At 60.1% G+C, this 25,694-nt stretch overlaps 1 long non-coding RNA gene across 1 annotated transcript in view; it reads right to left on the reverse strand.

Annotated features, from left to right (window-relative positions):
- LOC135330182 (uncharacterized) overlaps positions 1 to 24,855 on the reverse strand; it is a 56,517-nt gene extending 31,662 nt beyond the window's left edge. Inside the window, exons 1-17 of the long non-coding RNA XR_010391993.1 lie at positions 24,679 to 24,855; positions 21,238 to 21,365; positions 20,661 to 20,827; positions 20,305 to 20,468; positions 19,728 to 19,894; positions 13,275 to 13,402; positions 12,698 to 12,864; positions 12,342 to 12,505; positions 11,765 to 11,931; positions 11,409 to 11,572; positions 10,832 to 10,998; positions 4,201 to 4,328; positions 3,624 to 3,790; positions 3,268 to 3,431; positions 2,691 to 2,857; positions 2,335 to 2,498; positions 1,758 to 1,924 (exon numbers count right to left, since the gene is read on the reverse strand). This is a non-coding gene — a long non-coding RNA (uncharacterized LOC135330182). The remainder of the gene's footprint in view (positions 1 to 1,757; positions 1,925 to 2,334; positions 2,499 to 2,690; positions 2,858 to 3,267; positions 3,432 to 3,623; positions 3,791 to 4,200; positions 4,329 to 10,831; positions 10,999 to 11,408; positions 11,573 to 11,764; positions 11,932 to 12,341; positions 12,506 to 12,697; positions 12,865 to 13,274; positions 13,403 to 19,727; positions 19,895 to 20,304; positions 20,469 to 20,660; positions 20,828 to 21,237; positions 21,366 to 24,678) is intronic.
- Positions 24,856 to 25,694: the final 839 nt, after the last annotated feature.

Here is a 25,694-nt window from a genome sequence, read left to right on the forward strand (position 1 = left end):
TCCGTCCCGCCCCCCTTCCCCTTCCCCCCTGTCCCCCCGGAAACGGCCGCAGAGCCCCGAGCGCGGCCCCGCCAGCCCCACCACCGGCCCGGGGCTCCCCCGACACCCCCGCGACCGGCCCCGCCTCAGCTCCGACACTGCCCCCGCCCCTCCACGACCCTCCTCCCCCCGCTCCCCGACACGCTCCCGAGCTGACACAGGAGACCCCCCCCCCCCCCGCGCTCCTCCGACCGCGCAGTAAACCGCACCACAGCCCCGGCGCACCCCCTTCCTCCCCCCGCCTCCGTGGCCCCGGGACGCTCCCAGCCGCCGGGACCCCCGGCACATGCGGGACCCGCAGCCTGCAGCGCGCCTCCCCCGGCCTCGCTCACCTCTTCCGCGGGGCGGCCGCCGGGCTGGGCCCGAAGGGCCGTGCTCCGTGGCAGCTCCGCTGCCCAGCTCCTGCCCCAGCGCCAGCTCCCCCCAGCTGCGGCCCCAGCCCCCAAATGTGGGCCTGCCCTTGCCATCAGCCCCACCTGGGGCCTGTCCTGCCACCCAGCTCCCCCTGGCATTCATCCCAGCCCCAGGGCCCGCAGCTGTGGGCCTGCAGGAACTGGGCAGGGGGCCTGGCCATCAGCCCCTTCAGGGACAGCTGGGGCTGCCAGGGCAGCAGAGGCACCCCCACTCTCCTGACAGCAGCTTGCTGAGAGCTGAAGGGAGAGCCCTGCCTGGGGTGTCGAGTGCGGAAAGGGGAGTATGCGGAGCACAAGAGAACAAATCGAGAGCTCTGGGTGCAACACAAGTCAAGAAAAAAAAAAAAAAAGAACAACGATAGGGCAAACAGAGTGACTCGGGGGGCACCAAAAGGAGGGCCCTGGGGCACACCCAGAAGCACCCAGAAAACTCCAGGACAGGAGAAAAAGCTAAACAGAGACCTCTGCGGCGTGCCGCAAAACACACACGGGGCCACGGGGCGCACCGAAAGGCACGCAGAGGGCTCGGGGGCAACCCAGAATGTGAACTGAGGGGTCCTGAGGGCATCAGAGGGCAAGTGCAGGGCTCTGGGGCAGACCAAAATACAGAGGAAGGGCCTTGGCGCACACCAGAGGGGTCACCAGGCACGCCGCAGGGCTCAACGCGGCTGACAGGATGGCGCCTGCAGGCTGCCCCAGGCACACGAGCGACACTGCGGAGTGCCAAAAGCAAATCCGGGAGCGGTTCGGGGACCTCACGCAGCCCTGGAGGGGCTCTGGCAGCCCTCGCGATGAGGGGAAACACCCCCAAGAGCCCCGAGGGTCCAGGCAACGCAAGGGAAATTCCCCGCAGCTCTGGGAACAGCACCGGGCACCCTGGCAAGCGCAGGCACTCCCAAGTACATGGGACTCGGGGACCAGCTCCCAGCCCCGGACACAATGCGTAACCTCCTGCCTCAGGCATCGTGTTCAGGCAAACCGCCCTGGAGCTCGGCACCAGCGTGCCTCCCCTTACCTACGATATCCAAAGAGTCACCGCCGCACCAGCGTCTGTCCGTACGTCCGTCCGTCGGGGAAGGGTCAGCTCCTGCCCCTGCCCTCGACATGGCAGGTGTCCGAGTAGCCTCCCCCCAGTGCTTTTTCCTTCAGGGCTAGGATTCAGCTCGGAGAGCTGAGAGGAAAATGCCTGATCCCGCCTGCCTGCACTTCTGCCCCAACCCAGGCCAGAGCCCCTCAGGTTACTTAGTCCTCAGCGCTGCCTCGGGGAGGCCAAAATAACTGCTAACGGTCATTAGCCATACTTACCCTAGTTACCCGTGCCAGAACGCCTCCTCCTGTAGCAGTTCCTGGTGATATCGAGGGGCCGCTGCATTCTGGCTTCCTTGTTTCATCCCCTCCCTTCGGTATTAACCGCAAGCAAACGCTCGTCCGTCTCTTCTCCTCGTCAGCATTTGCTGTCCTTGGTTCCACCTCTGTAAGGAAGCGATAAACTCGCGTTTTACTTCCAGTGAAACGCTTAGGTTTATGCATGATCTTTTTCTCTTTACCCTGTTTTCTTTTCCCCCCTTTTTTTTCTTTTTTTCTTCTTCTTTTCCTTAAGGGAAAGGTCTTAATACGGCACTTTGCACCATACGTTGCAGGGTAAACGGTCTGGAAACGTTACACACAGCAATTAGGGCTAGGTTATTAGGCAGGCGGGCACTTCGCCTAATACCTTCCTAACGCCATCTTCCACGAAACCTTATTTTTATTCCGCTTCAGTGTTATTGTTACTGTTCGCAAACCCTCGTATGCATGCGCTTAACCGACAACTCTCTCGGTCTTTAACTACGTGGAGGAACGACAGCCCTCGATTTGCCTGTCTCCCTTTCAGACCTATTACCTTTTTGAGACTGCTCCTAGCTTCCTCTTACTCTTGCATGCTGGCCTCACAGGCGACGACCAAAACGAACAACTGCATCGCTAGGTCTAGCCCCCTCTCTTCAAGATGTGCCCCTTTGCAGCTTACGTTTCTTGGTCTCTTCAACTTCAGCCGTGGCAATTAATCTAAAAAAGTAAGTATGACATCTATTCCTTTCCGTAGCTGCGTGTACGATAACAAAACAAAAGAGAAACAGCCAAAGCAAAGCTAAGGCAGATACAGGGAACAGCAGCCACAGGGCAGGAACGGGTTACTCAGTCCTCAGCGCTGCCTCGGAGAGGCCGAAATAACTGCTAACGGTCATTAGCCATACTTACCCTAGTTACCCGTGCCAGAACGCCTCCTCCTGTAGCAGTTCCTGGTGATATCGAGGGGCCGCTGCATTCTGGCTTCCTTGTTTCATCCCCTCCCTTCGGTATTAACCGCAAGCAAACGCTCGTCCGTCTCTTCTCCTCGTCAGCATTTGCTGTCCTCGGTTCCACCTCTGTAAGGAAGCGATAAACTCGCGTTTTACTTCCAGTGAAACGCTTAGGTTTATGCATGATCTTTTTCTCTTTACCCTGTTTTCTTTTCCCCCCTTTTTTTTCTTTTTTTCTTCTTCTTTTCCTTAAGGGAAAGGTCTTAATACGGCACTTTGCACCATACGTTGCAGGGTAAACGGTCTGGAAACGTTACACACAGCAATTAGGGCTAGGTTATTAGGCAGGCGGGCACGTCGCCTAATACCTTCCTAACGCCATCTTCCACGAAACCTTATTTTTATTCCGCTTCAGTGTTATTGTTACTGTTCGCAAACCCTCGTATGCATGCGCTTAACCGACAACTCTCTCGGTCTTTAACTACGTGGAGGAACGACAGCCCTCGATTTGCCTGTCTCCCTTTCAGACCTATTACCTTTCTGAGACTGCTCCTAGCTTCCTCTTACTCTTGCATGCTGGCCTCACAGGCGACGACCAAAACGAACAACTGCATCGCTAGGTCTAGCCCCCTCTCTTCAAGATGTGCCCCTTTGCGGCTTACGTTTCTTGGTCTCTTCAACTTCAGCCGTGGCAATTAATCTAAAAAAGTAAGTATGACATCTATTCCTTTCCGTAGCTGCGTGTACGATAACAAAACAAAAGAGAAACAGCCAAAGCAAAGCTAAGGCAGATACAGGGAACAGCAGCCACAGGGCAGGAACGGGTTACTCAGTCCTCAGCGCTGCCTCGGAGAGGCCGAAATAACTGCTAACGGTCATTAGCCATACTTACCCTAGTTACCCGTGCCAGAACGCCTCCTCCTGTAGCAGTTCCTGGTGATATCGAGGGGCCGCTGCATTCTGGCTTCCTTGTTTCATCCCGTCCCTTCGGTATTAACCGCAAGCAAACGCTCGTCCGTCTCTTCTCCTCGTCAGCATTTGCTGTCCTTGGTTCCACCTCTGTAAGGAAGCGATAAACTCGCGTTTTACTTCCAGTGAAACGCTTAGGTTTATGCATGATCTTTTTCTCTTTACCCTGTTTTCTTTTCCCCCCTTTTTTTTCTTTTTTTCTTCTTCTTTTCCTTAAGGAAAAGGTCTTAATACGGCACTTTGCACCATACGTTGCAGGGTAAACGGTCTGGAAACGTTACACACAGCAATTAGGGCTAGGTTATTAGGCAGGCGGGCACGTCGCCTAATACCTTCCTAACGCCATCTTCCACGAAACCTTATTTTTATTCCGCTTCAGTGTTATTGTTACTGTTCGCAAACCCTCGTATGCATGCGCTTAACCGACAACTCTCTCGGTCTTTAACTACGTGGAGGAATGACAGCCCTCGATTTGCCTGTCTCCCTTTCAGACCTATTACCTTTTTGAGACTGCTCCTAGCTTCCTCTTACTCTTGCATGCTGGCCTCACAGGCGACGACCAAAATGAACCACCGGATCCCCAGCTCTTGCTGCTTCTCTTCGAGATGTCCCCCTTCGGTGGGCTACCCTGCCAAACAAACCAAAAAGACTGCCGAGGCCGCGAGGGTACCAGATTTTCAGACCGCTTCTCCGAGGCTTTCGGGGTGACTGACGTCACCGCTTCGCTTCACGTTACTCACAGCTACCTTCGTCTATTACTTAGGGCTAAACCTGTTTCTGTCTGCAGAGGGGCTTGTTGCTTGTTTAAACTTGACATATAGTCCATAACCTGCTCTGCATGCTCCCTAGTCCCTTCTGCTTTTGCAACACTTGTGGTAATTCAAGGCGGTAATTAAGAGTCCCCATTGTCCCATAGGCTGGAGCGAGACATTGCTGCTGCTCTGAGGAGGTGCCTAAAAGCCACGCTGTTTTCGCTAGCATCACTGGGGCTTCCCAGAGCCCATCGGTGTTCTCTTTGGCTCTTCCCGAGCCTTTTAGGTTTTTTAGGCTATTCCTTAGCCCTCCATTTTAGGGCAATGTTCTCCTTAAGCACTGCGCACAGCACGATTATCCCAGATCAGCCACATCGTGCACACACAGAGGCTTCTGAGAGGCGGCTCAGAAGAAAAGAGAGAAAAGTCTCTTTGTCATCCGCACATTCACCCATCAACACTCTTCACCAGGAAGTGCTGTAACTTCCTGTTTCTCTAAAGCGGGACTGAGTCGAGGCGGAGACGCACATCGCACCCCATCTTTGTTAGAACGCCTCACTGCTGCGGGCACTGGGTCTGGCAGCAGTTTGAGGAATGTTTGGGGCCTTGCACAGAGTGCAGGGGAAGGTCTGGAGTCAGTGACAACATTGCGGCAGGGCTCGGAGGCATTTTGGGGCCTGTGGGGGTGTTGGGGCAGGATTTGTGGGTGGTTTAATGGCTCTGGGGGGGCTGGTTGCAGGAAGGGTGGGACTCTGCGGGGCCCTCAGGGCAGGGGTGCCATCCCAGATGCGTAGTGAGCACACAGGGGTGCCCTACGTGGCTCTCAGCTCGGCGGGAGCAGCCACCGGTCTCCCACCCCACCAGACAGGGGAGCGGGGCGGGGGGGGGGGAGGAGAGGAGGTGGAGGGATCTATGAGCTCGCAGAGAACGCCAGAGGAGGCAGCAGGGAACTCCCCAAGGACCCCGCGTCCCAGACGAGAGGAGGCATCAGGCTGCCGTGCCGCTGCTAGAGACATCCAGACCCCCGCGCAGACACCCCCCACACACTCCTCCAGGCTGCGTCCGCAGGGGCGAGCGCACGCCCCGGCCCGCGCTGGGGAGGAACCGGGGCCCTACAGGCGACACACGCAAAAGGGAGAGTCAGAGCCGCGCTCCGGCAGACCCGGCGCCGCGCACACCCGGCGCGGCGCGGCCCCCGGCCCGACTCCCCCCCCCCGCCCCGCCGCCTCCACGCAGCGACGGCCCCGGCTGGCAGGACACAGCCCGACACCCGCGGCCACCCGAAGGCACACGCTCGCCTCACCTCGCCTCACAGCGGCCCCCACATGCTCGACTCCAGCCTGCCTCTGCCCTCGCCCGCCGCCGTCCAGCCAAAACACCCGCCCTGCTCGCCGCCATCTTGCGCGCCGCCGCACCGCGCGTGCGCCGGCCGCCCAGGGCTCGCGCCGCCGCACCGCGCGTGCGCCGGCCGCCCAGGGCTCGCGCCGCCGCACCGCGCGTGCGCCGGCCGCCCAGGGCTCGCACCGCGCGTGCGCCGGCCGCCCAGGGCTCGCGCCGCCGCACCGCGCGTGCGCCGGCCGCCCAGGGCTCGCGCCGCCGCACCGCGCGTGCGCCGGCCCAGGACCGCGCGAGAGGGGCGGGGGGAGCGGAGCGCGAGGGGCGGGGGGAGCGGAGCGCGAGGGGCGGGGGGAGCGGAGCGCGAGGGGCGGGGGGAGCGGAGCGCGAGGGGCGGGGGGAGCGGAGCGCGAGGGGCGGGGGGAGCGGAGCGCGAGGGGCGGGGGGAGCGGAGCGCGAGGGGCGGGGGGAGCGGAGCGCGAGGGGCGGGGGGAGCGGAGCGCGAGGGGCGGGGGGAGCGGAGCGCGAGGGGCGGGGGGAGCGGAGCGCGAGGGGCGGGGGGAGCGGAGCGCGAGGGGCGGGGGGAGCGGAGCGCGAGGGGCGGGGGGAGCGCGAGGGGCGGGGGAGCGGAGCGCGAGGCAGCCCAGACCCGCAATGGCCCCACCCTCGCGTGGTCGCAGCGCCGCGCTGCAGCCGGCCGGCTCCCGCGCGCCAACCGCAGCCCGCCGCGCCACCCCGGCGCTCAGGCCGAGCAGCGAGCGCCCCGAGGCTGCTCTGCCCGCGCCCGAGAGAGCGGCGGGGATCAGCGAACAGGCGCTGGGGCTGCCCCGGGGAGAGAGCGCCGCGGAGCAGCTCCGAGACGGCACTGCCCGTCCCCGCGCCCCCAGGAAGCACCGAGAAGGAAAAGCCCTCTCGGGAAAAGCGCTCCCGGTCCGTGAGCACCGGGCAGGGGGCACGAGCGCGGCCCCTGCGCTTACCCGTCCCCGAGAGAGCGCAGAATAGCGGCCAACGCGGCGACCGGCAGCGCGCACGTGTGCGCCGGCTGCCCGCAACGGTCTTCGTACGCAGCGGTGGCCGCCGGCGGCTGCAGTGCTGCCTTGTCGACACGCGAGGGCAGCCGTGAGCGCGCCCCCCCTCCCGCGTGCAGTGCCGCCTTTCAGACACGCGAGGGCAGCAAGGAGCAGGGCGCAGCGCTTTCCTGCCCCCCTTGCAAAATACTCGCTAGACAAAAGTGGCTTGGGCTCCTCCCGAACGCTTACCTGGCTTCATTACTACAGCTATTAGGAACCGAAGTGCATAGCCTTCTAGAAAAGGGAACGACCGTCTTTTCAAAACTTCCCGCGACTCCCCAGAATTGTCACTGCCTTGCATCAGCAGCCAGCTTCTTCCAACCCAGCCGCAAGAAACATTTTGCCTTCCCGGCAGAACTTTCTGCTCCCCGGGGGTTCCAAAGGAAACCCGTCACTCACTACTGTCTGTCAAAACGTACCGGAAGCCCTCAAATACAGGACAAGACGCCTTCTCTAAGGAAGCTGACTACTAGGTCTGCTTCACGGCAGCTTCTCCCCAGTATCAGGGCCCACTCAATAAACAAAATAGGACGAGAAATGTCTTAATCTGCTCCAAGTGCTTTCGTATAAGAGAACAACATCAAAACGAGGTATTACTGCATTTAGCCTCCACTACACGTGCTACCCCAGCGCCACGGACTTGCTTTAAAGCATCAGTGACGTACGCGGTCTGGCAGTAATTAATATTCACAGAATGAATACGCACTCGATCGAGTACAGGTGTTCATAAAAAGCTTTGCCAGTGCGTCGCTAGGTAACAAACCTAGACAAGCAGCTATTTGCCCTGATCCTTCGGCTTACATTTCTTCTGCCCGATGTAGTCAAACGTACCTGCATGCAGTGGCCTTGCGAGGCAGTGACACGGTGTCCGTGGGGTGGCTGTTCCAGGGTCTCTCGGGCTGTTCCAGGGTCCTCGGACAGCAACGGTGCTGGTCGACTTTCCCTTGCGCTGCACAGCAGGACAGCTCCGCACCGTGCCCTCCCAGCACCGCCACTCCTCCCAGCAGCTGCCTAACCGGCCCCAATCCTGAGCAAAGCTACGACCCCCAGGAGCCCGCAGCACCCCTCCTACTCTTCCCGCCCTCCCCATTTCCAAGAGGGACAGCCCCAGCCCCCGGGGACAACCCTGCCTGGTCACGCTGCTGTCCGAAAAGCGGATTCGTTGCCCGCTGTGCACTAAGCCAATAATGACACGCTCAGGAGAGACATTTGCTTATTTATTTCAGAGTTGTGCAAGCCTGGCTGCTCGGTGTTTTCCCCACAAATCAAGCGCAACTTCCCCCCCCCCCCGCCCCGGCTTTCCAAGTAGCATTTATACAAGTTGCAAGGTTTGCAACTTTCCCTCTTACACCGGTTGGTTAGTGATTTACATACAATTCTAATATTGCTTACACACCATTTTAAAACTACGCATGCTCAGGGGAGGGGTCTTCACCCGGGCACAGGTCTTTCTGACCTATGGGCGTGATTTTCTTGTATTATAATGAGGACAGTTCAGTTCGGGGATACCTCGAATTCCTTTGCTAAATCGGCAACGTCTACATAGAAAACAAAACATTTTGATTTACTATTTCTTTAAGGCTTTAGCACTTCTAGCATGGCCTTGATTAAAGAATTATTTCCTCCCAGGAAATGGGGGGGGGGGTGGGTGTTCCTCCTCATCTGCCTAGTTTAAACAGCAGGAACACTCTTTCTGAGCTTCCAAGGTTGTCTTGCAACACCATCGGAGATGGAAAACACTTCCTGCCCTGTACCGGGGAAAAACAGGGGCATTCCACTGTCCCCCGTGACCTGTGGGGACTCAGGCGTGAGTGACACATGTCCAGTAAGGAACAGACCCAGCGGGCACTACAGCCCCTGGCCTGCCACGCGGCCGCCTGCTGGGAACCCCGCTGGCAGGGACCTGCCGCCGCCGCCCCCCCCGCGGGGCCACCTCGAGAGGCGCAGCATGGTCACCCAGTAGCCCCGCCTGAGAAGACTACACCTCCCAGCATACCGTGCACGCGAAAAGGGCGGCCCGGAAGCCCAGTGCCGGAAGACTACTGCTCCCGGCATGCCATGCCAAGCAACATGGCCGCCCGGAAGCCCAGTGCCGGAAGACTACTGCTCCCGGCATGCCGCGCCGAAAGCTACGGCTCCCCGCAGTCCCGCACCCCAACTCCCGCCCCCCACCCGCAGCGCTGGGGCACCTTTGACCCTCGGCACATTCCGTTCCTTTCCGTCCCGCCCCCCTTCCCCTTCCCCCCTGTCCCCCCGGAAACGGCCGCAGAGCCCCGAGCGCGGCCCCGCCAGCCCCACCACCGGCCCGGGGCTCCCCCGACACCCCCGCGACCGGCCCCGCCTCAGCTCCGACACTGCCCCCGCCCCTCCACGACCCTCCTCCCCCCGCTCCCCGACACGCTCCCGAGCTGACACAGGAGACCCCCCCCCCCCCCGCGCTCCTCCGACCGCGCAGTAAACCGCACCACAGCCCCGGCGCACCCCCTTCCTCCCCCCGCCTCCGTGGCCCCGGGACGCTCCCAGCCGCCGGGACCCCCGGCACATGCGGGACCCGCAGCCTGCAGCGCGCCTCCCCCGGCCTCGCTCACCTCCTCCGCGGGGCGGCCGCCGGGCTGGGCCCGAAGGGCCGTGCTCCGTGGCAGCTCCGCTGCCCAGCTCCTGCCCCAGCGCCAGCTCCCCCCAGCTGCGGCCCCAGCCCCCAAATGTGGGCCTGCCCTTGCCATCAGCCCCACCTGGGGCCTGTCCTGCCACCCAGCTCCCCCTGGCATTCATCCCAGCCCCAGGGCCCGCAGCTGTGGGCCTGCAGGAACTGGGCAGGGGGCCTGGCCATCAGCCCCTTCAGGGACAGCTGGGGCTGCCAGGGCAGCAGAGGCACCCCCACTCTCCTGACAGCAGCTTGCTGAGAGCTGAAGGGAGAGCCCTGCCTGGGGTGTCGAGTGCGGAAAGGGGAGTATGCGGAGCACAAGAGAACAAATCGAGAGCTCTGGGTGCAACACAAGTCAAGAAAAAAAAAAAAAAAGAACAACGATAGAGCAAACAGAGTGACTCGGGGGGCACCAAAAGGAGGGCCCTGGGGCACACCCAGAAGCACCCAGAAAACTCCAGGACAGGAGAAAAAGCTAAACAGAGACCTCTGCGGCGTGCCGCAAAACACACACGGGGCCACGGGGCGCACCGAAAGGCACGCAGAGGGCTCGGGGGCAACCCAGAATGTGAACTGAGGGGTCCTGAGGGCATCAGAGGGCAAGTGCAGGGCTCTGGGGCAGACCAAAATACAGAGGAAGGGCCTTGGCGCACACCAGAGGGGTCACCAGGCACGCCGCAGGGCTCAACGCGGCTGACAGGATGGCGCCTGCAGGCTGCCCCAGGCACACGAGCGACACTGCGGAGTGCCAAAAGCAAATCCGGGAGCGGTTCGGGGACCTCACGCAGCCCTGGAGGGGCTCTGGCAGCCCTCGCGATGAGGGGAAACACCCCCAAGAGCCCCGAGGGTCCAGGCAACGCAAGGGAAATTCCCCGCAGCTCTGGGAACAGCACCGGGCACCCTGGCAAGCGCAGGCACTCCCAAGTACATGGGACTCGGGGACCAGCTCCCAGCCCCGGACACAATGCGTAACCTCCTGCCTCAGGCATCGTGTTCAGGCAAACCGCCCTGGAGCTCGGCACCAGCGTGCCTCCCCTTACCTACGATATCCAAAGAGTCACCGCCGCACCAGCGTCTGTCCGTACGTCCGTCCGTCGGGGAAGGGTCAGCTCCTGCCCCTGCCCTCGACATGGCAGGTGTCCGAGTAGCCTCCCCCCAGTGCTTTTTCCTTCAGGGCTAGGATTCAGCTCGGAGAGCTGAGAGGAAAATGCCTGATCCCGCCTGCCTGCACTTCTGCCCCAACCCAGGCCAGAGCCCCTCAGGTTACTTAGTCCTCAGCGCTGCCTCGGGGAGGCCAAAATAACTGCTAACGGTCATTAGCCATACTTACCCTAGTTACCCGTGCCAGAACGCCTCCTCCTGTAGCAGTTCCTGGTGATATCGAGGGGCCGCTGCATTCTGGCTTCCTTGTTTCATCCCCTCCCTTCGGTATTAACCGCAAGCAAACGCTCGTCCGTCTCTTCTCCTCGTCAGCATTTGCTGTCCTTGGTTCCACCTCTGTAAGGAAGCGATAAACTCGCGTTTTACTTCCAGTGAAACGCTTAGGTTTATGCATGATCTTTTTCTCTTTACCCTGTTTTCTTTTCCCCCCTTTTTTTTCTTTTTTTCTTCTTCTTTTCCTTAAGGGAAAGGTCTTAATACGGCACTTTGCACCATACGTTGCAGGGTAAACGGTCTGGAAACGTTACACACAGCAATTAGGGCTAGGTTATTAGGCAGGCGGGCACTTCGCCTAATACCTTCCTAACACCATCTTCCACGAAACCTTATTTTTATTCCGCTTCAGTGTTATTGTTACTGTTCGCAAACCCTCGTATGCATGCGCTTAACCGACAACTCTCTCGGTCTTTAACTACGTGGAGGAACGACAGCCCTCGATTTGCCTGTCTCCCTTTCAGACCTATTACCTTTTTGAGACTGCTCCTAGCTTCCTCTTACTCTTGCATGCTGGCCTCACAGGCGACGACCAAAACGAACAACTGCATCGCTAGGTCTAGCCCCCTCTCTTCAAGATGTGCCCCTTTGCAGCTTACGTTTCTTGGTCTCTTCAACTTCAGCCGTGGCAATTAATCTAAAAAAGTAAGTATGACATCTATTCCTTTCCGTAGCTGCGTGTACGATAACAAAACAAAAGAGAAACAGCCAAAGCAAAGCTAAGGCAGATACAGGGAACAGCAGCCACAGGGCAGGAACGGGTTACTCAGTCCTCAGCGCTGCCTCGGAGAGGCCGAAATAACTGCTAACGGTCATTAGCCATACTTACCCTAGTTACCCGTGCCAGAACGCCTCCTCCTGTAGCAGTTCCTGGTGATATCGAGGGGCCGCTGCATTCTGGCTTCCTTGTTTCATCCCCTCCCTTCGGTATTAACCGCAAGCAAACGCTCGTCCGTCTCTTCTCCTCGTCAGCATTTGCTGTCCTCGGTTCCACCTCTGTAAGGAAGCGATAAACTCGCGTTTTACTTCCAGTGAAACGCTTAGGTTTATGCATGATCTTTTTCTCTTTACCCTGTTTTCTTTTCCCCCCTTTTTTTTCTTTTTTTCTTCTTCTTTTCCTTAAGGGAAAGGTCTTAATACGGCACTTTGCACCATACGTTGCAGGGTAAACGGTCTGGAAACGTTACACACAGCAATTAGGGCTAGGTTATTAGGCAGGCGGGCACGTCGCCTAATACCTTCCTAACGCCATCTTCCACGAAACCTTATTTTTATTCCGCTTCAGTGTTATTGTTACTGTTCGCAAACCCTCGTATGCATGCGCTTAACCGACAACTCTCTCGGTCTTTAACTACGTGGAGGAACGACAGCCCTCGATTTGCCTGTCTCCCTTTCAGACCTATTACCTTTCTGAGACTGCTCCTAGCTTCCTCTTACTCTTGCATGCTGGCCTCACAGGCGACGACCAAAACGAACAACTGCATCGCTAGGTCTAGCCCCCTCTCTTCAAGATGTGCCCCTTTGCGGCTTACGTTTCTTGGTCTCTTCAACTTCAGCCGTGGCAATTAATCTAAAAAAGTAAGTATGACATCTATTCCTTTCCGTAGCTGCGTGTACGATAACAAAACAAAAGAGAAACAGCCAAAGCAAAGCTAAGGCAGATACAGGGAACAGCAGCCACAGGGCAGGAACGGGTTACTCAGTCCTCAGCGCTGCCTCGGAGAGGCCGAAATAACTGCTAACGGTCATTAGCCATACTTACCCTAGTTACCCGTGCCAGAACGCCTCCTCCTGTAGCAGTTCCTGGTGATATCGAGGGGCCGCTGCATTCTGGCTTCCTTGTTTCATCCCCTCCCTTCGGTATTAACCGCAAGCAAACGCTCGTCCGTCTCTTCTCCTCGTCAGCATTTGCTGTCCTCGGTTCCACCTCTGTAAGGAAGCGATAAACTCGCGTTTTACTTCCAGTGAAACGCTTAGGTTTATGCATGATCTTTTTCTCTTTACCCTGTTTTCTTTTCCCCCCTTTTTTTTCTTTTTTTCTTCTTCTTTTCCTTAAGGGAAAGGTCTTAATACGGCACTTTGCACCATACGTTGCAGGGTAAACGGTCTGGAAACGTTACACACAGCAATTAGGGCTAGGTTATTAGGCAGGCGGGCACGTCGCCTAATACCTTCCTAACGCCATCTTCCACGAAACCTTATTTTTATTCCGCTTCAGTGTTATTGTTACTGTTCGCAAACCCTCGTATGCATGCGCTTAACCGACAACTCTCTCGGTCTTTAACTACGTGGAGGAATGACAGCCCTCGATTTGCCTGTCTCCCTTTCAGACCTATTACCTTTCTGAGACTGCTCCTAGCTTCCTCTTACTCTTGCATGCTGGCCTCACAGGCGACGACCAAAATGAACCACCGGATCCCCAGCTCTTGCTGCTTCTCTTCGAGATGTCCCCCTTCGGTGGGCTACCCTGCCAAACAAACCAAAAAGACTGCCGAGGCCGCGAGGGTACCAGATTTTCAGACCGCTTCTCCGAGGCTTTCGGGGTGACTGACGTCACCGCTTCGCTTCACGTTACTCACAGCTACCTTCGTCTATTACTTAGGGCTAAACCTGTTTCTGTCTGCAGAGGGGCTTGTTGCTTGTTTAAACTTGACATATAGTCCATAACCTGCTCTGCATGCTCCCTAGTCCCTTCTGCTTTTGCAACACTTGTGGTAATTCAAGGCGGTAATTAAGAGTCCCCATTGTCCCATAGGCTGGAGCGAGACATTGCTGCTGCTCTGAGGAGGTGCCTAAAAGCCACGCTGTTTTCGCTAGCATCACTGGGGCTTCCCAGAGCCCATCGGTGTTCTCTTTGGCTCTTCCCGAGCCTTTTAGGTTTTTTAGGCTATTCCTTAGCCCTCCATTTTAGGGCAATGTTCTCCTTAAGCACTGCGCACAGCACGATTATCCCAGATCAGCCACATCGTGCACACACAGAGGCTTCTGAGAGGCGGCTCAGAAGAAAAGAGAGAAAAGTCTCTTTGTCATCCGCACATTCACCCATCAACACTCTTCACCAGGAAGTGCTGTAACTTCCTGTTTCTCTAAAGCGGGACTGAGTCGAGGCGGAGACGCACATCGCACCCCATCTTTGTTAGAACGCCTCACTGCTGCGGGCACTGGGTCTGGCAGCAGTTTGAGGAATGTTTGGGGCCTTGCACAGAGTGCAGGGGAAGGTCTGGAGTCAGTGACAACATTGCGGCAGGGCTCGGAGGCATTTTGGGGCCTGTGGGGGTGTTGGGGCAGGATTTGTGGGTGGTTTAATGGCTCTGGGGGGGCTGGTTGCAGGAAGGGTGGGACTCTGCGGGGCCCTCAGGGCAGGGGTGCCATCCCAGATGCGTAGTGAGCACACAGGGGTGCCCTACGTGGCTCTCAGCTCGGCGGGAGCAGCCACCGGTCTCCCACCCCACCAGACAGGGGAGCGGGGCGGGGGGGGGGGAGGAGAGGAGGTGGAGGGATCTATGAGCTCGCAGAGAACGCCAGAGGAGGCAGCAGGGAACTCCCCAAGGACCCCGCGTCCCAGACGAGAGGAGGCATCAGGCTGCCGTGCCGCTGCTAGAGACATCCAGACCCCCGCGCAGACACCCCCCACACACTCCTCCAGGCTGCGTCCGCAGGGGCGAGCGCACGCCCCGGCCCGCGCTGGGGAGGAACCGGGGCCCTACAGGCGACACACGCAAAAGGGAGAGTCAGAGCCGCGCTCCGGCAGACCCGGCGCCGCGCACACCCGGCGCGGCGCGGCCCCCGGCCCGACTCCCCCCCCCCGCCCCGCCGCCTCCACGCAGCGACGGCCCCGGCTGGCAGGACACAGCCCGACACCCGCGGCCACCCGAAGGCACACGCTCGCCTCACCTCGCCTCACCGCGGCCCCCACATGCTCGACTCCAGCCTGCCTCTGCCCTCGCCCGCCGCCGTCCAGCCAAAACACCCGCCCTGCTCGCCGCCATCTTGCGCGCCGCCGCACCGCGCGTGCGCCGGCCGCCCAGGGCTCGCGCCGCCGCACCGCGCGTGCGCCGGCCGCCCAGGGCTCGCGCCGCCGCACCGCGCGTGCGCCGGCCGCCCAGGGCTCGCGCCGCCGCACCGCGCGTGCGCCGGCCGCCCAGGGCTCGCGCCGCCGCACCGCGCGTGCGCCGGCCGCCCAGGGCTCGCGCCGCCGCACCGCGCGTGCGCCGGCCCAGGACCGCGCGAGAGGGGCGGGGGGAGCGGAGCGCGAGGGGCGGGGGGAGCGGAGCGCGAGGGGCGGGGGGAGCGGAGCGCGAGGGGCGGGGGGAGCGGAGCGCGAGGGGCGGGGGGAGCGGAGCGCGAGGGGCGGGGGGAGCGCGAGGGGCGGGGGAGCGGAGCGCGAGGCAGCCCAGACCCGCAATGGCCCCACCCTCGCGTGGTCGCAGCGCCGCGCTGCAGCCGGCCGGCTCCCGCGCGCCAACCGCAGCCCGCCGCGCCACCCCGGCGCTCAGGCCGAGCAGCGAGCGCCCCGAGGCTGCTCTGCCCGCGCCCGAGAGAGCGGCGGGGATCAGCGAGCAGGCGCTGGGGCTGCCCCGGGGAGAGAGCGCCGCGGAGCAGCTCCGAGACGGCACTGCCCGTCCCCGCGCCCCCAGGAAGCACCGAGAAGGAAAAGCCCTCTCGGGAAAAGCGCTCCCGGTCCGTGAGCACCGGGCAGGGGGCACGAGCGCGGCCCCTGCGCTTACCCGTCCCCGAGAGAGCGCAGAATAGCGGCCAACGCGGCGACCGGCAGCGCGCACGTGTGCGCCGGCTGCCCGCAACGGTCTTCGTACGCAGCGGTGGCCGCCGGCGGCTGCAGTGCTGCCTTGTCGACACGCGAGGGCAGCCGTGAGCGCGCCCCCCCTCCCGCGTGCAGTGCCGCCTTTCAGACACGCGAGGGCAGCAAGGAGCAGGGCGCAGCGCTTTCCTGCCCCCCTTGCAAAATACTCGCTAGACAAAAGTGGCTTGGGCTCCTCCCGAACGCTTACCTGGCTTCATTACTACAGCTATTAGGAACCGAAGTGCATAGCCTTCTAGAAAAGGGAACGACCGTCTTTTCAAAACTTCCCGCGACTCCCCAGAATTGTCACTGCCTTGCATCAGCAGCCAGCTTCTTCCAACCCAGCCGCAAGAAACATTTTGCCTTCCCGGCAGAACTTTCTGCTCCCCGGGGGTTCCAAAGGAAACCCGTCACTCACTACTGTCTGTCAAAACGTACCGGAAGCCCTCAAATACAGGACAAGACGCCTTCTCTAAGGAAGCTGACTACTAGGTCTGCTTCACGGCAGCTTCTCCCCAGTATCAGGGCCCACTCAATAAACAAAATAGGACGAGAAATGTCTTAATCTGCTCCAAGTGCTTTCGTATAAGAGAACAACATCAAAACGAGGTATTACTGCATTTAGCCTCCACTACACGTGCTACCCCAGCGCCACGGACTTGCTTTAAAGCATCAGTGACGTACGCGGTCTGGCAGTAATTAATATTCACAGAATGAATACGCACTCGATCGAGTACAGGTGTTCATAAAAAGCTTTGCCAGTGCGTCGCTAGGTAACAAACCTAGACAAGCAGCTATTTGCCCTGATCCTTCGGCTTACATTTCTTCTGCCCGATGTAGTCAAACGTACCTGCATGCAGTGGCCTTGCGAGGCAGTGACACGGTGTCCGTGGGGTGGCTGTTCCAGGGTCTCTCGGGCTGTTCCAGGGTCCTCGGACAGCAACGGTGCTGGTCGACTTTCCCTTGCGCTGCACAGCAGGACAGCTCCGCACCGTGCCCTCCCAGCACCGCCACTCCTCCCAGCAGCTGCCTAACCGGCCCCAATCCTGAGCAAAGCTACGACCCCCAGGAGCCCGCAGCACCCCTCCTACTCTTCCCGCCCTCCCCATTTCCAAGAGGGACAGCCCCAGCCCCCGGGGACAACCCTGCCTGGTCACGCTGCTGTCCGAAAAGCGGATTCGTTGCCCGCTGTGCACTAAGCCAATAATGACACGCTCAGGAGAGACATTTGCTTATTTATTTCAGAGTTGTGCAAGCCTGGCTGCTCGGTGTTTTCCCCACAAATCAAGCGCAACTTCCCCCCCCCCCCGCCCCGGCTTTCCAAGTAGCATTTATACAAGTTGCAAGGTTTGCAACTTTCCCTCTTACACCGGTTGGTTAGTGATTTACATACAATTCTAATATTGCTTACACACCATTTTAAAACTACGCATGCTCAGGGGAGGGGTCTTCACCCGGGCACAGGTCTTTCTGACCTATGGGCGTGATTTTCTTGTATTATAATGAGGACAGTTCAGTTCGGGGATACCTCGAATTCCTTTGCTAAATCGGCAACGTCTACATAGAAAACAAAACATTTTGATTTACTATTTCTTTAAGGCTTTAGCACTTCTAGCATGGCCTTGATTAAAGAATTATTTCCTCCCAGGAAATGGGGGGGGGGGGGGGGTGTTCCTCCTCATCTGCCTAGTTTAAACAGCAGGAACACTCTTTCTGAGCTTCCAAGGTTGTCTTGCAACACCATCGGAGATGGAAAACACTTCCTGCCCTGTACCGGGGAAAAACAGGGGCATTCCACTGTCCCCCGTGACCTGTGGGGACTCAGGCGTGAGTGACACATGTCCAGTAAGGAACAGACCCAGCGGGCACTACAGCCCCTGGCCTGCCACGCGGCCGCCTGCTGGGAACCCCGCTGGCAGGGACCTGCCGCCGCCGCCCCCCCCGCGGGGCCACCTCGAGAGGCGCAGCATGGTCACCCAGTAGCCCCGCCTGAGAAGACTACACCTCCCAGCATACCGTGCACGCGAAAAGGGCGGCCCGGAAGCCCAGTGCCGGAAGACTACTGCTCCCGGCATGCCATGCCAAGCAACATGGCCGCCCGGAAGCCCAGTGCCGGAAGACTACTGCTCCCGGCATGCCGCGCCGAAAGCTACGGCTCCCCGCAGTCCCGCACCCCAACTCCCGCCCCCCACCCGCAGCGCTGGGGCACCTTTGACCCTCGGCACATTCCGTTCCTTTCCGTCCCGCCCCGCTTCCCCTTCCCCCCTGTCCCCCCGGAAACGGCCGCAGAGCCCCGAGCGCGGCCCCGCCAGCCCCACCACCGGCCCGGGGCTCCCCCGACACCCCCGCGACCGGCCCCGCCTCAGCTCCGACACTGCCCCCGCCCCTCCACGACCCTCCTCCCCCCGCTCCCCGACACGCTCCCGAGCTGACACAGGAGACCCCCCCCCCCCCCGCGCTCCTCCGACCGCGCAGTAAACCGCACCACAGCCCCGGCGCACCCCCTTCCTCCCCCCGCCTCCGTGGCCCCGGGACGCTCCCAGCCGCCGGGACCCCCGGCACATGCGGGACCCGCAGCCTGCAGCGCGCCTCCCCCGGCCTCGCTCACCTCCTCCGCGGGGCGGCCGCCGGGCTGGGCCCGAAGGGCCGTGCTCCGTGGCAGCTCCGCTGCCCAGCTCCTGCCCCAGCGCCAGCTCCCCCCAGCTGCGGCCCCAGCCCCCAAATGTGGGCCTGCCCTTGCCATCAGCCCCACCTGGGGCCTGTCCTGCCACCCAGCTCCCCCTGGCATTCATCCCAGCCCCAGGGCCCGCAGCTGTGGGCCTGCAGGAACTGGGCAGGGGGCCTGGCCATCAGCCCCTTCAGGGACAGCTGGGGCTGCCAGGGCAGCAGAGGCACCCCCACTCTCCTGACAGCAGCTTGCTGAGAGCTGAAGGGAGAGCCCTGCCTGGGGTGTCGAGTGCGGAAAGGGGAGTATGCGGAGCACAAGAGAACAAATCGAGAGCTCTGGGTGCAACACAAGTCAAGAAAAAAAAAAAAAAAGAACGATAGAGCAAACAGAGTGACTCGGGGGGCACCAAAAGGAGGGCCCTGGGGCACACCCAGAAGCACCCAGAAAACTCCAGGACAGGAGAAAAAGCTAAACAGAGACCTCTGCGGCGTGCCGCAAAACACACACGGGGCCACAGGGCGCACCGAAAGGCACGCAGAGGGCTCGGGGGCAACCCAGAATGTGAACTGAGGGGTCCTGAGGGCATCAGAGGGCAAGTGCAGGGCTCTGGGGCAGACCAAAATACAGAGGAAGGGCCTTGGCGCACACCAGAGGGGTCACCAGGCACGCCGCAGGGCTCAACGCGGCTGACAGGATGGCGCCTGCAGGCTGCCCCAGGCACACGAGCGACACTGCGGAGTGCCAAAAGCAAATCCGGGAGCGGTTCGGGGACCTCACGCAGCCCTGGAGGGGCTCTGGCAGCCCTCGCGATGAGGGGAAACACCCCCAAGAGCCCCGAGGGTCCAGGCAACGCAAGGGAAATTCCCCGCAGCTCTGGGAACAGCACCGGGCACCCTGGCAAGCGCAGGCACTCCCAAGTACATGGGACTCGGGGACCAGCTCCCAGCCCCGGACACAATGCGTAACCTCCTGCCTCAGGCATCGTGTTCAGGCAAACCGCCCTGGAGCTCGGCACCAGCGTGCCTCCCCTTACCTACGATATCCAAAGAGTCACCGCCGCACCAGCGTCTGTCCGTACGTCCGTCCGTCGGGGAAGGGTCAGCTCCTGCCCCTGCCCTCGACATGGCAGGTGTCCGAGTAGCCTCCCCCCAGTGCTTTTTCCTTCAGGGCTAGGATTCAGCTCGGAGAGCTGAGAGGAAAATGCCTGATCCCGCCTGCCTGCACTTCTGCCCCAACCCAGGCCAGAGCCCCTCAGGTTACTTAGTCCTCAGCGCTGCCTCGGGGAGGCCAAAATAACTGCTAACGGTCATTAGCCATACTTACCCTAGTTACCCGTGCCAGAACGCCTCCTCCTGTAGCAGTTCCTGGTGATATCGAGGGGCCGCTGCATTCTGGCTTCCTTGTTTCATCCCCTCCCTTCGGTATTAACCGCAAGCAAACGCTCGTCCGTCTCTTCTCCTCGTCAGCATTTGCTGTCCTTGGTTCCACCTCTGTAAGGAAGCGATAAACTCGCGTTTTACTTCCAGTGAAACGCTTAGGTTTATGCATGATCTTTTTCTCTTTACCCTGTTTTCTTTTTCCCCCTTTTTTTTCTTTTTTTCTTCTTCTTTTCCTTAAGGGAAAGGTCTTAATACGGCACTTTGCACCATACGTTGCAGGGTAAACGGTCTGGAAACGTTACACACAGCAATTAGGGCTAGGTTATTAGGCAGGCGGGCACGTCGCCTAATACCTTCCTAACGCCATCTTCCACGAAACCTTATTTTTATTCCGCTTCAGTGTTATTGTTACTGTTCGCAAACCCTCGTATGCATGCGCTTAACCGACAACTCTCTCGGTCTTTAACTACGTGGAGGAACGACAGCCCTCGATTTGCCTGTCTCCCTTTCAGACCTATTACCTTTTTGAGACTGCTCCTAGCTTCCTCTTACTCTTGCATGCTGGCCTCACAGGCGACGACCAAAACGAACAACTGCATCGCTAGGTCTAGCCCCCTCTCTTCAAGATGTGCCCCTTTGCGGCTTACGTTTCTTGGTCTCTTCAACTTCAGCCGTGGCAATTAATCTAAAAAAGTAAGTATGACATCTATTCCTTTCCGTAGCTGCGTGTACGATAACAAAACAAAAGAGAAACAGCCAAAGCAAAGCTAAGGCAGATACAGGGAACAGCAGCCACAGGGCAGGAACGGGTTACTCAGTCCTCAGCGCTGCCTCGGGGAGGCCGAAATAACTGCTAACGGTCATTAGCCATACTTACCCTAGTTACCCGTGCCAGAACGCCTCCTCCTATAGCAGTTCCTGGTGATATCGAGGGGCCGCTGCATTCTGGCTTCCTTGTTTCATCCCCTCCCTTCGGTATTAACCGCAAGCAAATGCTCGTCCGTCTCTTCTCCTCGTCAGCATTTGCTGTCCTTGGTTCCACCTCTGTAAGGAAGCGATAAACTCGCGTTTTACTTCCAGTGAAACGCTTAGGTTTATGCATGATCTTTTTCTCTTTACCCTGTTTTCTTTTCCCCCCTTTTTTTTCTTTTTTTCTTCTTCTTTTCCTTAAGGAAAAGGTCTTAATACGGCACTTTGCACCATACGTTGCAGGGTAAACGGTCTGGAAACGTTACACACAGCAATTAGGGCTAGGTTATTAGGCAGGCGGGCACGTCGCCTAATACCTTCCTAACGCCATCTTCCACGAAACCTTATTTTTATTCCGCTTCAGTGTTATTGTTACTGTTCGCAAACCCTCGTATGCATGCGCTTAACCGACAACTCTCTCGGTCTTTAACTACGTGGAGGAATGACAGCCCTCGATTTGCCTGTCTCCCTTTCAGACCTATTACCTTTTTGAGACTGCTCCTAGCTTCCTCTTACTCTTGCATGCTGGCCTCACAGGCGACGACCAAAATGAACCACCGGACCCCCAGCTCTTGCTGCTTCTCTTCGAGATGTCCCCCTTCGGTGGGCTACCCTGCCAAACAAACCAAAAAGACTGCCGAGGCCGCGAGGGTACCAGATTTTCAGACCGCTTCTCCGAGGCTTTCGGGGTGACTGACGTCACCGCTTCGCTTCACGTTACTCACAGCTACCTTCGTCTATTACTTAGGGCTAAACCTGTTTCTGTCTGCAGAGGGGCTTGTTGCTTGTTTAAACTTGACATATAGTCCATAACCTGCTCTGCATGCTCCCTAGTCCCTTCTGCTTTTGCAACACTTGTGGTAATTCAAGGCGGTAATTAAGAGTCCCCATTGTCCCATAGGCTGGAGCGAGACATTGCTGCTGCTCTGAGGAGGTGCCTAAAAGCCACGCTGTTTTCGCTAGCATCACTGGGGCTTCCCAGAGCCCATCGGTGTTCTCTTTGGCTCTTCCCGAGCCTTTTAGGTTTTTTAGGCTATTCCTTAGCCCTCCATTTTAGGGCAATGTTCTCCTTAAGCACTGCGCACAGCACGATTATCCCAGATCAGCCACATCGTGCACACACAGAGGCTTCTGAGAGGCGGCTCAGAAGAAAAGAGAGAAAAGTCTCTTTGTCATCCGCACATTCACCCATCAACACTCTTCACCAGGAAGTGCTGTAACTTCCTGTTTCTCTAAAGCGGGACTGAGTCGAGGCGGAGACGCACATCGCACCCCATCTTTGTTAGAACACCTCACTGCTGCAGGCACTGGGTCTGGCAGCAGTTTGAGGAATGTTTGGGGCCTTGCACAGAGTGCAGGGGAAGGTCTGGAGTCAGTGACAACATTGCGGCAGGGCTCGGAGGCATTTTGGGGCCTGTGGGGGTGTTGGGGCAGGATTTGTGGGTGGTTTAATGGCTCTGGGGGGGCTGGTTGCAGGAAGGGTGGGACTCTGCGGGGCCCTCAGGGCAGGGGTGCCATCCCAGATGCGTAGTGAGCACACAGGGGTGCCCTACGTGGCTCTCAGCTCGGCGGGAGCAGCCACCGGTCTCCCACCCCACCAGACAGGGGAGCGGGGCGGGGGGGGGGGGAGGAGAGGAGGTGGAGGGATCTATGAGCTCGCAGAGAACGCCAGAGGAGGCAGCAGGGAACTCCCCAAGGACCCCGCGTCCCAGACGAGAGGAGGCATCAGGCTGCCGTGCCGCTGCTAGAGACATCCAGACCCCCGCGCAGACACCCCCCACACACTCCTCCAGGCTGCGTCCGCAGGGGCGAGCGCACGCCCCGGCCCGCGCTGGGGAGGAACCGGGGCCCTACAGGCGACACACGCAAAAGGGAGAGTCAGAGCCGCGCTCCGGCAGACCCGGCGCCGCGCACACCCGGCGCGGCGCGGCCCCCGGCCCGACTCCCCCCCCCCGCCCCGCCGCCTCCACGCAGCGACGGCCCCGGCTGGCAGGACACAGCCCGACACCCGCGGCCACCCGAAGGCACACGCTCGCCTCACCGCGGCCCCCACATGCTCGACTCCAGCCTGCCTCTGCCCTCGCCCGCCGCCGTCCAGCCAAAACACCCGCCCTGCTCGCCGCCATCTTGCGCGCCGCCGCACCGCGCGTGCGCCGGCCGCCCAGGGCTCGCGCCGCCGCACCGCGCGTGCGCCGGCCGCCCAGGGCTCGCGCCGCCGCACCGCGCGTGCGCCGGCCGCCCAGGGCTCGCGCCGCCGCACCGCGCGTGCGCCGGCCGCCCAGGGCTCGCGCCGCCGCACCGCGCGTGCGCCGGCCGCCCAGGGCTCGCGCCGCCGCACCGCGCGTGCGCCGGCCCAGGACCGCGCGAGAGGGGCGGGGGGAGCGGAGCGCGAGGGGCGGGGGGAGCGGAGCGCGAGGGGCGGGGGGAGCGGAGCGCGAGGGGCGGGGGGAGGGGAGCGCGAGGGGCGGGGGGAGCGGAGCGCGAGGGGCGGGGGGAGCGGAGCGCGAGGGGCGGGGGGAGCGGAGCGCGAGGGGCGGGGGGAGCGGAGCGCGAGGGGCGGGGGGAGCGGAGCGCGAGGGGCGGGGGGAGCGGAGCGCGAGGGGCGGGGGGAGCGGAGCGCGAGGGGCGGGGGGAGCGCGAGGGGCGGGGGAGCGGAGCGCGAGGCAGCCCAGACCCGCAATGGCCCCACCCTCGCGTGGTCGCAGCGCCGCGCTGCAGCCGGCCGGCTCCCGCGCGCCAACCGCAGCCCGCCGCGCCACCCCGGCGCTCAGGCCGAGCAGCGAGCGCCCCGAGGCTGCTCTGCCCGCGCCCGAGAGAGCGGCGGGCATCAGCGAGCAGGCGCTGGGGCTGCCCCGGGGAGAGAGCGCCGCGGAGCAGCTCCGAGACGGCACTGCCCGTCCCCGCGCCCCCAGGAAGCACCGAGAAGGAAAAGCCCTCTCGGGAAAAGCGCTCCCGGTCCGTGAGCACCGGGCAGGGGGCACGAGCGCGGCCCCTGCGCTTACCCGTCCCCGAGAGAGCGCAGAATAGCGGCCAACGCGGCGACCGGCAGCGCGCACGTGTGCGCCGGCTGCCCGCAACGGTCTTCGTACGCAGCGGTGGCCGCCGGCGGCTGCAGTGCTGCCTTGTCGACACGCGAGGGCAGCCGTGAGCGCGCCCCCCCTCCCGCGTGCAGTGCCGCCTTTCAGACACGCGAGGGCAGCAAGGAGCAGGGCGCAGCGCTTTCCTGCCCCCCTTGCAAAATACTCGCTAGACAAAAGTGGCTTGGGCTCCTCCCGAACGCTTACCTGGCTTCATTACTACAGCTATTAGGAACCGAAGTGCATAGCCTTCTAGAAAAGGGAACGACCGTCTTTTCAAAACTTCCCGCGACTCCCCAGAATTGTCACTGCCTTGCATCAGCAGCCAGCTTCTTCCAACCCAGCCGCAAGAAACATTTTGCCTTCCCGGCAGAACTTTCTGCTCCCCGGGGGTTCCAAAGGAAACCCGTCACTCACTACTGTCTGTCAAAACGTACCGGAAGCCCTCAAATACAGGACAAGACGCCTTCTCTAAGGAAGCTGACTACTAGGTCTGCTTCACGGCAGCTTCTCCCCAGTATCAGGGCCCACTCAATAAACAAAATAGGACGAGAAATGTCTTAATCTGCTCCAAGTGCTTTCGTATAAGAGAACAACATCAAAACGAGGTATTACTGCATTTAGCCTCCACTACACGTGCTACCCCAGCGCCACGGACTTGCTTTAAAGCATCAGTGACGTACGCGGTCTGGCAGTAATTAATATTCACAGAATGAATACGCACTCGATCGAGTACAGGTGTTCATAAAAAGCTTTGCCAGTGCGTCGCTAGGTAACAAACCTAGACAAGCAGCTATTTGCCCTGATCCTTCGGCTTACATTTCTTCTGCCCGATGTAGTCAAACGTACCTGCATGCAGTGGCCTTGCGAGGCAGTGACACGGTGTCCGTGGGGTGGCTGTTCCAGGGTCTCTCGGGCTGTTCCAGGGTCCTCGGACAGCAACGGTGCTGGTCGACTTTCCCTTGCGCTGCACAGCAGGACAGCTCCGCACCGTGCCCTCCCAGCACCGCCACTCCTCCCAGCAGCTGCCTAACCGGCCCCAATCCTGAGCAAAGCTACGACCCCCAGGAGCCCGCAGCACCCCTCCTACTCTTCCCGCCCTCCCCATTTCCAAGAGGGACAGCCCCAGCCCCCGGGGACAACCCTGCCTGGTCACGCTGCTGTCCGAAAAGCGGATTCGTTGCCCGCTGTGCACTAAGCCAATAATGACACGCTCAGGAGAGACATTTGCTTATTTATTTCAGAGTTGTGCAAGCCTGGCTGCTCGGTGTTTTCCCCACAAATCAAGCGCAACTTCCCCCCCCCCCCGCCCCGGCTTTCCAAGTAGCATTTATACAAGTTGCAAGGTTTGCAACTTTCCCTCTTACACCGGTTGGTTAGTGATTTACATACAATTCTAATATTGCTTACACACCATTTTAAAACTACGCATGCTCAGGGGAGGGGTCTTCACCCGGGCACAGGTCTTTCTGACCTATGGGCGTGATTTTCTTGTATTATAATGAGGACAGTTCAGTTCGGGGATACCTCGAATTCCTTTGCTAAATCGGCAACGTCTACATAGAAAACAAAACATTTTGATTTACTATTTCTTTAAGGCTTTAGCACTTCTAGCATGGCCTTGATTAAAGAATTATTTCCTCCCAGGAAATGGGGGGGGGGGGGTGTGTTCCTCCTCATCTGCCTAGTTTAAACAGCAGGAACACTCTTTCTGAGCTTCCAAGGTTGTCTTGCAACACCATCGGAGATGGAAAACACTTCCTGCCCTGTACCGGGGAAAAACAGGGGCATTCCACTGTCCCCCGTGACCTGTGGGGACTCAGGCGTGAGTGACACATGTCCAGTAAGGAACAGACCCAGCGGGC

This window comes from Dromaius novaehollandiae, chromosome 17 (genome assembly GCF_036370855.1).
Source record: "Dromaius novaehollandiae isolate bDroNov1 chromosome 17, bDroNov1.hap1, whole genome shotgun sequence".
Lineage (NCBI taxonomy): Eukaryota > Metazoa > Chordata > Aves > Casuariiformes > Dromaiidae > Dromaius > Dromaius novaehollandiae.